We start from the raw sequence: 11,308 nt of genomic DNA on the forward strand, positions 1-11,308 counted from the left end.
TTCCCTTCAGCAAGGCCTGGAACCTTGGAGCAGAGCTGCCCAGAGCCAGCTGCCCCCCTGGTGCACCCCTATCCCAGATGAGTTCTGGTCATTTTGCTCTTCACTGAATTTTGAAATGGATCACCCAAAGGATTCCAGACAAGATGAGAAAATGAGCTTCCCTAGATGAGAAGAAAGAAAGAAAGAAAGGAAAGGGAGAGAGAGAGAGAGAGAGAGAGAGAAACTTCTATTCAGTTATTTAGCTATTTCTTGAAATCTTATAATCAGGAAACATTTAAAAAATCTCCAGAGTAACAAGATTCTGTTAATTTAACTCGGATTTTAAATGAGAGTGTAACTGCAAAATAATGAACTGAGTAAAATAACTGAAAAAAGTAAAATAACTGAAACCCAAATTCTGAAGAACACCTTCCAGGATTTAGGTGATTCACAGCTTACATGAACCGCCCCTGAGTCTCTCAGTGCCTCTGCCCATGGGCACCCGTCTTTCAGGTGCTGGGTTACCGTGTGCGGCTGGAATAAAACACAAATTCCTCAGAATGGCCTCAGGGCCCTTTGCAGTCCAGCCCGCTTGACCAGCTCAAGCCTGCTCGGCCCCTCCCCCGCCCCCCAGCCCACCCCCCACCTGCCCTCAGAGCCCCCACCTGCGAGCCCTTCACACGCTGGGACTCTGCCTAGTTCTTCCTCCCCTCTCCACCCGGAAGACCACTCCTCCCTGCAGACCCAGGTCAGCTGACACCCCTGTGGGTCATCCCGCTGTGCAGCCAGCTCCGTCTTGCCCCCATCGTGCTGCGTACGCCCATCAGAGCCACCACCCACTACACGGAAACACTTTCTCTTTCTGTCCATCTGAATGGCTAGGAGAGAATGGATCACGTTTCATTCAATTTACTTCTCAACTTCTTTGGGAACTGATACTATACTCAGGACAGTAATTGTCTAATAAATGGGGTTTGGGGTTTTCCAGCTCTGCTATCTAGCGGGGCTTCAAGGGTATGAAGATGTCGGGGGAGGGTTTATGAAGTCCAAGCACCTGGATGTGAAAGGTGGTTACGCGTTTAAAAAAAAAAAGGAAGTCACTTTGTCTCATTTTAAAAAGTGGGGGACAAAACTATCAATAGGGCAGGAGACAAAGCCTGGTTTCATCTCTCATCCTTCACCCTCAGAGCGGATTATCTTAATTGTGGGCGTGGAAGTGGTAAACCCATGATGGATCGTCCCAAGAACTCCAGCAGGATGGGGTAGAAAGGTCTTTGTGTTTTGTGAGTCAGTCAGTCCACGCCATACTGAAAAATGCACATGGAACACAATCGTGCTAATGGCACAAAAGTCACAGTGAGAGGCCCACAGTGAGGCGGAAGCAGCCGTCTGTTCCTTTTGTGCTGGAGCTGAAGCGTCAGCAGAGCAGAACGCACTCACCCAGGCAGCTGGTCGGCTGCTGCTCTTGGGCCTGGTGGGGGCGGGGGACTCCAACAGCAAAGCCGCCTTGTGATGAGGGAGATGGTGTGGGCTGCAGTGCGCTTTTTAAATGTGTTTTTGCCAAAATATTATTTTCATCATTTGAAAGAAGGATTATTTTCAAAGATAAAATACAGTGACAGAAAATATTTACTTGTAACAGTCCCAAATTCATAAATTAAAAACAGCTGTGTAGAACCCATGGTCAAGATCTTTTGTTCGCTCTGTGTCCAAGTTACTGACTGTAAACACCTAAAAGGCTCTGTTTACTTTTATTTTACATCGAGTGCTGAAGTCCTTTGAAGCTGAAATCGAAACAATTCCCCGTTCAAGGATGTCTGGCGAAAGAAAATGCCATCCTATTGCTGAGTGAGGGCCAGGGTTCTGTCCGGGTTAGCAGCAGGGATCAATTAGCTGCGATCAGAAAGAAAAAGACATTCTTGGGAGTGACTTTTGGTTGACATCATTGCTATATTGAAGCAAATTTTCTAAGCATCAGACACTAGTGAATCACCAAGCCGTACTGCGCCACAGCTGTGTGTGTCCTTCTGCAAACGGCCTGAGGCACTCCTCACCCACCAGTGACCCCTCCGGCTCAGCTTCCAAGACAACCGTCCTGGGTCATCCTGTGAGTGAAGGGCCAAACACTGAGAAGCCTTGAGGTAAATGAAGATGCAGGTAAAACCCAGGATTTCATTGGTTCATCCCGCTTGCCTTTCCTGCTCTGTGACCTGTGGTCCACAGGGAGGGACCCTCTCCATCAGGGAATGAATGCCAGTGGTATAGCTAGTGAAGGAGCTTAGGAATGAGGAAGAGAAGATAAAAAATAAAGGAGAGCTCCGAGTGACTGGGAAATGATAACCTTTAGATCCTCAGTCATGAGGCCCTGGAGGCTGACTGGCCAGAGGTCTTTATTGAAGAGACCAGCAGCCTCTGCCCGCTGTGAGCCCGGGGCTGGGGGGCGGGGTGCTGGAAGCACGTCTAGCACCACCACACCGGGCTGGGGCTGCATGCTGGCCTGGAGACAACAGAAACCCCAGGCCTTCGTGGTCAGGTACCTCTTCAGCTGAGCACTCACATCGTTTCTTTCTAAGTATCTGACTACTTTTCGTTTTGATTCTGTTCTTCATCATGAGCCTGTCAGGATATTAAGTTATGAAAATGCGGTAAATATACACTCAAGTCTACGCTAAGAGAAATCTTTCTCGGAGGATTCTGAGCCCAGAACTGTTAGCCTGCATAACTTGGAAGCAGCTCTCTAGCCTAATTTGAATCCAGGCAGGATGACAGAGAACACTGGCCTACAGACCCTCTGCCTAGGCCCCCTGCCAAGTGAAGCTGCTGGAAAAAGCAGACGCGCTGAGGAAGGACTTGTTCTCGCCCCCTTTTCTTCAGTGGCGGTGCTGCGGGGTGAGCCGAGCAGCCCGTGCACGCTAAGCGCGTGCTCCGCCCCGAGCTGCACCCGCCCCCGGAACGGCCTGCTCCTTGTGGAGCCATGCTGGCTTCCTGTACGCACCCTCTCATTTCGCAGGTATTGAAGCACTAAAATGTAGGCAGGCTGAGGAACTTACTCTATCGGAGGTATCAGCCAACGCACTCAAACAAGAGAAAACGTGAGAGACATGAAAACTGGAGGAAGAAACACAGCTATCTCTATCTGCAGGTGTCATAATACAGCTGTAGGACACAAGGACCCAAAAGACTCAGTGAAAGAAAACTGACATGAATAGTAAGAAAACTCAGTGAGGTAGCAAGGGATAAAGTTAACACATGGAAACAATCCTCTCATACAACAGGAGCCGCTGGAAAACGTAAGGGGAGAGAAATGCTTCTGCATAAAATCAACAGAAAAATAAAATAACTAGGAATAAGCTAAACAAGAAATGTGCACGTCCTCTATGAAGGAAACTTTAAAACACTCCTGAAAAAGAAAAACAAGTATTTGGGCAAACAGGAAGATCCAGAATGTTCCTGGCTATGTAGGGGAGGGTAAAACTTACCTTCTCCCCTTCTGGGTTCTTTTTGCTCGTCTCATAATTGAACTGACATACGACAGAGTAAGACAAGAAGAACAAACTTAGCTTCTGTTTGTTTGTTGTTGTTGGTGGTGGTGGTGGGGTGGTTTGTTTTGTTCTGTGGGGGAGGAGGTAATCAGGTTTATCTACTTACTTTTAAATGGCAGTACTGGGGATTAAACCCAGGACCTTGTGTGCTAAGCATGTACTTGACCACTCAGCCAAGCCCTCCCCACTAAATTTAGCTTTTTATGTATGTGAGTCCATGAAAATATACGACCCAAAGGCAGCCAGGCAACTGAGACTTACCTGCCTCCCTGAGCCGAGGGCTCAGGATGGAGCTGGGGCTTCCAAGGGGGGAGGGCCTTTTGCAGGAAGATAAGAGCAGGGGTTTGGTAATCAGATGTCTGTCCTGCCCTGCAGGTAAGTCTCAGGTAAAAAGTTATCTCTGTTTATAGCTCTCTTTCTGGGCCAGGCCCCCTATCTAAATTCTTTTAGGCAGTTAAGGGAGAGGTAAAGGTTTTCCAGAGTCTGCTGGGTCTTGGCTGCCTTCTGCTCAAAGAAATTCACACACCAAAGGGGCTCACTTTGGGGTGGCCTGTCCTGCTTTCCTCCAGGCGGGACAACTGAATCAGTAAACGACATTAATTTACCGCGAGGTAAATTCAGTATGACTCTAACAAATACACCAACACTTTCTTTTTCTTTTTTTTTAGAGTTAGACAAGCTGACTCTCAAGTTTACCTGGGAAAATAAAGAAGCAAGGACAGCCAGGAAAATCCTGAAACAGAGGAGTGATGAGGGGGACTGGCCCCATCAGGTAGTAAACCATATCATGGAAGCTCTGTGGTTGAAAGAGTGATCAGTGGGGCTAAATATAGTGTCCAGAGACAGACCCCAGGGCATGCAGCTACTCGGTATGTAATAAAAGTGCCTGTCAAATCGTCAGAGAAAATTACAGACTTTTTAACAAAAGGAGCTGGAACAGCTGGAAAGCCATCTGAAAGAGTTAAAATTGGATCTACATTTCTCGAACAGCAGGGTAAACTCTAACTGGATCAGCAGTCTAAATGTAAAAAGTAAAGCCATACAAATACTGGAAGAAAACACTGGTGAACTGTATAATTCAGAGAAAGGCCTTCTAACTATGATGCAAAAATCTATCAGTCATGAAGGAAAAATCGTTCAATTTGACTACATAAAAAAATGTGTGCCAGAAGCACCAGAAGCAGTCCCAGAAAATGTCAGATGAGAAGCTGGGGGAAACTATTTGTGCCATAGCTCATAAAGGACTAATTATGCTAATATATACAGAGCACGTAAGAACCGAAAAGAAAGACCAAGCGATTTTTACAATGAACAGAAGTCATGAACAGTTCACAGGATGGGGGGAATAAAACAGGAAGAGGCAATGGCTTTTAAACCTAAGAAAAGATGTTCAAACTTACTCATGATAAAGCAAATGCTAATTAGGGTACGGGAGACAGTGTTTCTCACCTGTCACCTGGTAAAAATCCGAAGAAGACGGCCAAGCAAGGCTGTCAGCGCAGCTGCGAAGCGGCCCTCGGGCACAGTGGGGGAGGGGGCCAAACGGCTCCACTCCTGAGAAGTACAGCACCCAAAGTACATCTGTATTTACCTTCTGATCTAGCAACCCTGCTTCTAAGAATCATAGAAAACAATCATCACACCAAGCTCTTGCTACCGAAAGTGTGTCTGTGGGCCAGCAGCCTCAGCTTCCCGGGCGCTTGTTAGAAACGCAGGCTCTCAGGGGCTGCTGAATCGGAATCTGCATTCTGACACCAGCATCTCGTGACTAGCAACATTCTGACAGCGACCTCAGGTCGCTGGCATGCGCATTAAACTCTGAGAAGCCCAGCACTGGGCTGTTTATGACAGCGCTGTTTGTAATTAGTTAAGATCGGAAACAACCCAAATGGTTGCCATCAGTGGCAGTCAGTGGAACATGGAGCAGCCAGAGAAAGAACAAGGATGATTTCTGTGTGCCAGATTAAAGAAATCTCCAAAATTTAGTGTTAGGTGGAAAAAAGAAAGTAGCAGAACTATCAATAGACAGTAGATGGACAGATTGATTGAATGCTGCTCTTTTGGTAAAAACAGAGTTGAAATTAGAATGAATACACATAAAATATACAAAAATATATAAGATATACGTTAACATAAAATATATGTAATATCACACACACCACACACACACACACACACACACACTGAAGCAACAATCAAACCAAAAGAGTTTACTGGGGATCAAAGGATTTGCAATTTGGGGCACACAGATTTGGGTGGCAACCCAGCATCCCACTAGGGAGTAAGAGAGGCCAGGGGCTGGAAAGGCAGGAGGCAGGGCTGCCGTACAGAGGATTATAACTGGAGCTGGAGGCAGGAGCTAGTCTTGGCTGAACGTGATTGATCGCCAAGGCCATCACTAGAGGGAGGGGAAAGTCCGTTACTGTGGCAAGTTGCAGGTGTTTTTGCAAAGTCCTTGACATATTTGCGGTTTGGCCCAGTTCAAAAGTTAGTGGTTCCACCTGGTGAGGAAGTGCATAAGGTCCATCTCTCTAATGGCTTTCCAGCTCCATTTTAAAGCCCCTTGACATAAGTGACTCAATTTTATTTCTCACTTCATAGTATATTCATGTTGCTTACTTCTGCAAAAAGATAAGCAGCAATGATAAAGCTGAGCTAATCAAACTGAGGTGAAAAGGACTGGAGAGGACAAGGGTGGAAGGGAGAAATCCCCAAGCATTCCTCCATGTGTCCCTACTCCAAAAATAAAGTCAAAGAAGCCACACCTTGGGGAGGAGGGATGGCGGGCTCTGCTGCTGGCACCAACTGAGTGGGGAGAGGGGCCAGGCCAGCCCTCCTACAACAAAGAATTACCTGGCTCAGAGGTCACAGGTGTAGATGCAAAGAACCCCTGGCTTACAGTAAGGACAGAGGAGGCACTAAACAATTTGAGGTTTCTGAAATTGAACTTGGTATTTTTAATACAAAGCTAGCATTTCCCTGCCAACTAAAAATTGGCACTTGCCACCTGCTTCTACAAGGACTGGATCCCATTGGCACTTGCCGGCTACCTCTGCTTGGATTAAATCATGAGCCACTGCAGCCACTGACCTTCCAACACTCCCTGAAAGGAGTTCAGGGTGGAGATAGGAACGAAGCGCTCTGTGCTCTGAGAAAACTGGCAGCACAGGCCTTCAGATAGGCAGTTTTGGGAGAAGACTTTATGAGCCCAGATTCTTGCGTCTCTTCATATCTAGAAAAGCACTGAAACTGTTAACAGTGACACCAGCATCTCGTGACTAGCAACAAGCCTCTGCCTGAACCGTGCTTGACTGAACGTAACCCCCGCCCTCCCTAAAATCAGACACACTGCTGAGCTCCCCTCGCGTCTTCCCAGCAGCTCCTCAGAGCTACCTGAAAGGCTACCCTGGGCTATCGTCCTCATTTTGCCTCAAGCAAGACTTAGCTCACAACTCTCACGTTGCCTGATTTTATTTCAGTCCACACTCCCACTCCAGCCCCTGAGCCTTTCCGTTCTCGCAGACTGCTGGGAGGCGGCAGGCCGGGATTTCGCAGCATTTGTATGATTTATCGGACCGGAGCCGCATTCGCAGGGGCGCGAAGCGGCCTGGCTCTCTGCATTTTACAAGTCTGTTCTGCGCTGTGCCACTTAAGCCAGGTGCCAGGGGTGGCACTTTTCTGGACCTAAGAGTCACAGAGTCACAGTAACATGCTGCTCACCCCACTGAGAGGCTCCGAAGGGCCAGGCCTTCCTCCCATCCACGCCCCTGTTGGCCCAGTGGGGCCGGTCACCGCACTAGGACCGGAAAGGAGGCGGCGCGCGGGGTTCACCGGGCGCACGCACTGCTCCTCCCCAACCCCGCCCGGGCCCGCCCGCCTCCCCGCCGCGGTATTTGAGGCCCCTGGGCCCCGCCGTTGCTCCGTCGCCGCCCAGCCCGCTCTGGCCGCGCGCTCGGGTACGTGTCGGGGCGCCGGGGCCGCGGGGTCGGGCCTGCGCGCGGGGCGGGGAGGCGGGGAGAGCGGCCGGCCCGGCTTCCCTGTCGGCTGCGGCGGCCGCGGCAAGCGTGACGACGCGGTGAGTGTGCGCGGCCGGCGCCCGGGACGCGGAGGCCCCTCGGACCCGCCCGCGCCCGCATGGGGCCGGCGCCCAGCCTCCCGGGGTGCTGCGCCGGGCCCCGCGAGCGCAGGTGACCCCGCGGGCGCGCGCCGGGCGTTAGGAAGCCGGGGTTGGGACTGGAGGCCGGAGGGAAGGCCGGGTCAGTGCCTGGCGGACCCTGCAGCCCAGCCCTCTTTACGGCACAGCGGGTGTGGCCTGCGCTTGGGAACGTTCCAGGCCCGCGAAGATAACCGTGAGGACCGTCCAGATCTGGTTACGACTGGTTTTTTTTGTTTGTTTTTTGTTTTGCTAAACTCGCTGCAGGCAAAACAAGGTTTGGTGTCTTTGGGGCTGAGGACGTGGGGGAGCGTTTAATGATACTTGGGGTTTGCTACTAGATGAAATTGGCACTTGTTACTTTCTTCGCTTTTCTTCCCTCATAAAGCTCAGTTTGGGGGAAAGAGTCTGGAAAATTAATTCGCACGCCCACAGGACTGCTCCGGGTTGTGGGGAGCTGGGTCAGTGTTGGCACGTTTGCTTCTCAGCCCAGTTCTGTTTCCTCCCGGGTGTGGTTGGAGGGCTGATGTGGGGAGGCAGCCTGGGCAGAGTAACCTTTGGATCGATATGGGTCCTACTGCCTGCGTCGCGGGGTGTGAGTAACAGGAAGAGCTGAGGTTGTCAGTATTCTGGGGCAGGTCTCAGGATTCCCTACCACTCGTGACTAATTGTGTCCCCAGTTTATGCCACCCCAGGGAAAGGTCACAGTTTGTCACACTTGGCCATGTAAACTAAGTATTTAACTGTACGATGCCAATTCGAATACAAGGCAGTTTATTACAATTCAGATCACTGCCGTTAACTCCAACCAGTAAGTGAAATTAGAGTGAATGGAACCTGACAAAGCAGGAGACCAAGTCTCCATTAAACCAATCTTTTAACAGTTAACTCATGTAGGAAATAAGTACATTCTTAATCCAAAAAGGCAAGAAGCATAATTAGTGACACCTGAAAAATAACTAAGACTTGATCAGTTGAATGAAATCAATTATGCACATTAACTGCTGAAAGTTACCGATGGTGCTACAGGGGAAAAAATGGTGCCAAAGATAGATTTGTTAGACCTGGTTATGTATATGCGCACATGCACACACACGTGTGTATTTTTCATTAACAAAACCTTGATACTGGTTTTTATGTTCATGACTATATATATTTTCAAAAGGTACAATTTCATTGAAGCAGTAAATAATTTTTAAATATATAATGAATTTTGCATGTGTGTGTGCATGTGTTTGTATGAAGGATGCTTTTGCTTGTGTTACCTATAGAAGCTTAAAAAGTAGGAACTTGGAAAGCCATTGTTAGGTGTTGAGTTTGCAATGTGATCTCTGAAATGTGCGTCCTTATCACTGGTGTGAGCATTGAATGGAAAAGAAATATTCTTCAATATAGAAATCGCAGAGCATTGAATGGAAAAGAGATATTCTTCAATATAGAAATCGCACTGGCATAAAAAAGAATGAAATAATGCCATTTGTAGCAATGTCATGGACCTAGAGATTATCATACTAAGTCAGAGAAGGACCAATATATGGTATCAGTTATATGTGTAATCTAAAATATGATACAAATGAACTTATTTACGAGGCAGAAACAGACACGGACACAGAAAACAAACTTGTGGTTATCGAAAGGGGAAGGGAGGGATAAATCAGGAGTTTGGGATTAGCAGATACTAACTACTTACATATAAAATAGATAAAACAATAAAGTTCTTCTGTACAGCAAGGGAAATACATTCGATATCTCATAATAACCTATAACGAACAAGAATATCTACATGTAAAACTGAATCACTATGCTGCACACCAGAAACTAACACAATATTGTAAATCAACTATACTTCAATTAAGGAAAAAAAACTCACTAGGTTGTTTGTAATTTTCTTTGATATCTGGAATATTTTAGTAAGCGATGAACCAATGTTTAAATTTGGGTCTATTTTTCTTTCTTTTTTAGGATAAAGATCTCTTTAATCTTATGATTGATTATTGAGGATTTTCATTTTATTGCAAAGTGGTAACGAAAGTCACTTTATGATTATGTAACAGTGCAGGTTATTTTCAAATTCACGTTTCAGGACAAACAAGGAGGATTTTAATAAATGGTACCCAATGCTTGGACATTCATTTCACAACAGAGGAACTGGGAATAGGTGGAGAAATGACTTTTAAACATGAAAATACTGTTTTATTCTGCTCATAAAAAGTTTGTAGATTCGTGGCCACATGTGTTTCGCTTCCTCCTCTCATAAAACTCTGCTAAAATGACAGTGAAGGGCCTTGTGAAGCACTGGAAACACAAGGACAGAGAAACGAGACTGGAGGCAAGCAGTGGACAAGAGACGTCAGAGGTTTGGGAGGAGGGAAGTGACCAGACAGAGGAGGGGGCTGGGTGCCTGTGGAGTAAAGTAGGCACTGGCCACGAGGAAGAAAAGACCCCAGGAAAGGAAGGAATGCAGGAAGCAGGAGACGATGCAGTAGACTGACTGGTGTTATCCAGGGAACTGGAGTGGAAGACGGACCTACGGAAGGAACAGCAGAGAACACAGTCTGCAGAAACTAAAAATACAATGGCTGAGATTGGAGAAAATTGGTTAAGTTTGGAGGAGAAAGTCATTAATGTGTCCCAGAAGATGGGACAGAAAGTCACTGTGATGGAAAATGCAAGTGAAGGAAGAACGTGAGACAGCCGTGCGTCCCAGAGGGCCGGGCAGTGTCAGTTTCTGTGTGAGCCACACGTGTGAACAGGCGGCACAGAAAAAGAGAAGTCAGTCTGGAGGAAACAGACAAGTATCTTAAAAATTCCCAGAGGAAGGGAAATTTTCTTGATTTGTTAGATTGAAAGGGCCCCACCAGGTACACAGCAAAATGAATAAACCAGGCCCATCTGAAGGGCACATGACTGTGACATTCAGAGTATCGGGGATAAGGATCAGATTTCATAAGTTTCCAAAGAGTAGGGCGGAGGGGCGGAGGGCTTGATCTGGGGTCAGAATGCCATCAGACTTCCCAACAGCAGAGCCAAAGGCTGAGGGGCAAGAAGCAGGGCCTCAAAGACTCAGAGGTAGAATGACGTGCGGCCCATTCCAGACTCTGCTAAGCGGGCAGTCACGTGGAAGGGTGGAATAGGGACATTTTCAGACACGCAAGAAAACGAAACGTATGTGTGCTGTCTTAAAAAGCTATCGGACGATTGGCTTCATCAAGGAGGGGAGTAAACCACGAAGTGAGAAGACACTGGGGCCCAACACAAAGGACAGTACTGGCCAAGGGGTATCTCGGGGGGGAAAGCAGCGGGTCCAGACCGACCCACGTGGACAGCGTGGCTGACAAACATGGGCCAGACCCAGAAGTTCAGGAAAGAGGGGGCAGGACAGCTGCAGCCCAGATGGATGGCTCCAAGTGCAGCTGTGTTTGAGGAAAGTCGGGCAGATAAAAACTTCACGGGCGGTGGATCAGGGATCTGGAAGGAAACACCTGTCTACCTTTGCCACAACGGTGCCAAGACTCGCACGCTCCTTGAGGACTCAGTTTTGTGCTTTGTAACTCTTCTATATTAAAAGAAAGGGACTGACACTTGGTGTCTTTGGACTCAGAAAAAAAAAATTCAAGATGGATTTACAAGACCT

At 47.7% G+C, this 11,308-nt stretch overlaps 1 long non-coding RNA gene across 1 annotated transcript; it reads right to left on the reverse strand.

Annotated features, from left to right (window-relative positions):
* Positions 1-1,711: 1,711 nt before the first annotated feature.
* LOC140687849 (uncharacterized) lies at positions 1,712-5,268 on the reverse strand. Its single transcript, XR_012062500.1, has 2 exons — positions 4,971-5,268; positions 1,712-1,872 (listed from the first exon to the last, which is right to left on the reverse strand). It is a non-coding gene; the product is annotated as an uncharacterized lncRNA (long non-coding RNA).
* Between the last annotated feature and the right edge of the window lie 6,040 nt (positions 5,269-11,308).

The sequence above is a fragment of the Vicugna pacos genome, chromosome 20 (assembly GCF_048564905.1).
Source record: "Vicugna pacos chromosome 20, VicPac4, whole genome shotgun sequence".
Classification (NCBI taxonomy): domain Eukaryota; kingdom Metazoa; phylum Chordata; class Mammalia; order Artiodactyla; family Camelidae; genus Vicugna; species Vicugna pacos.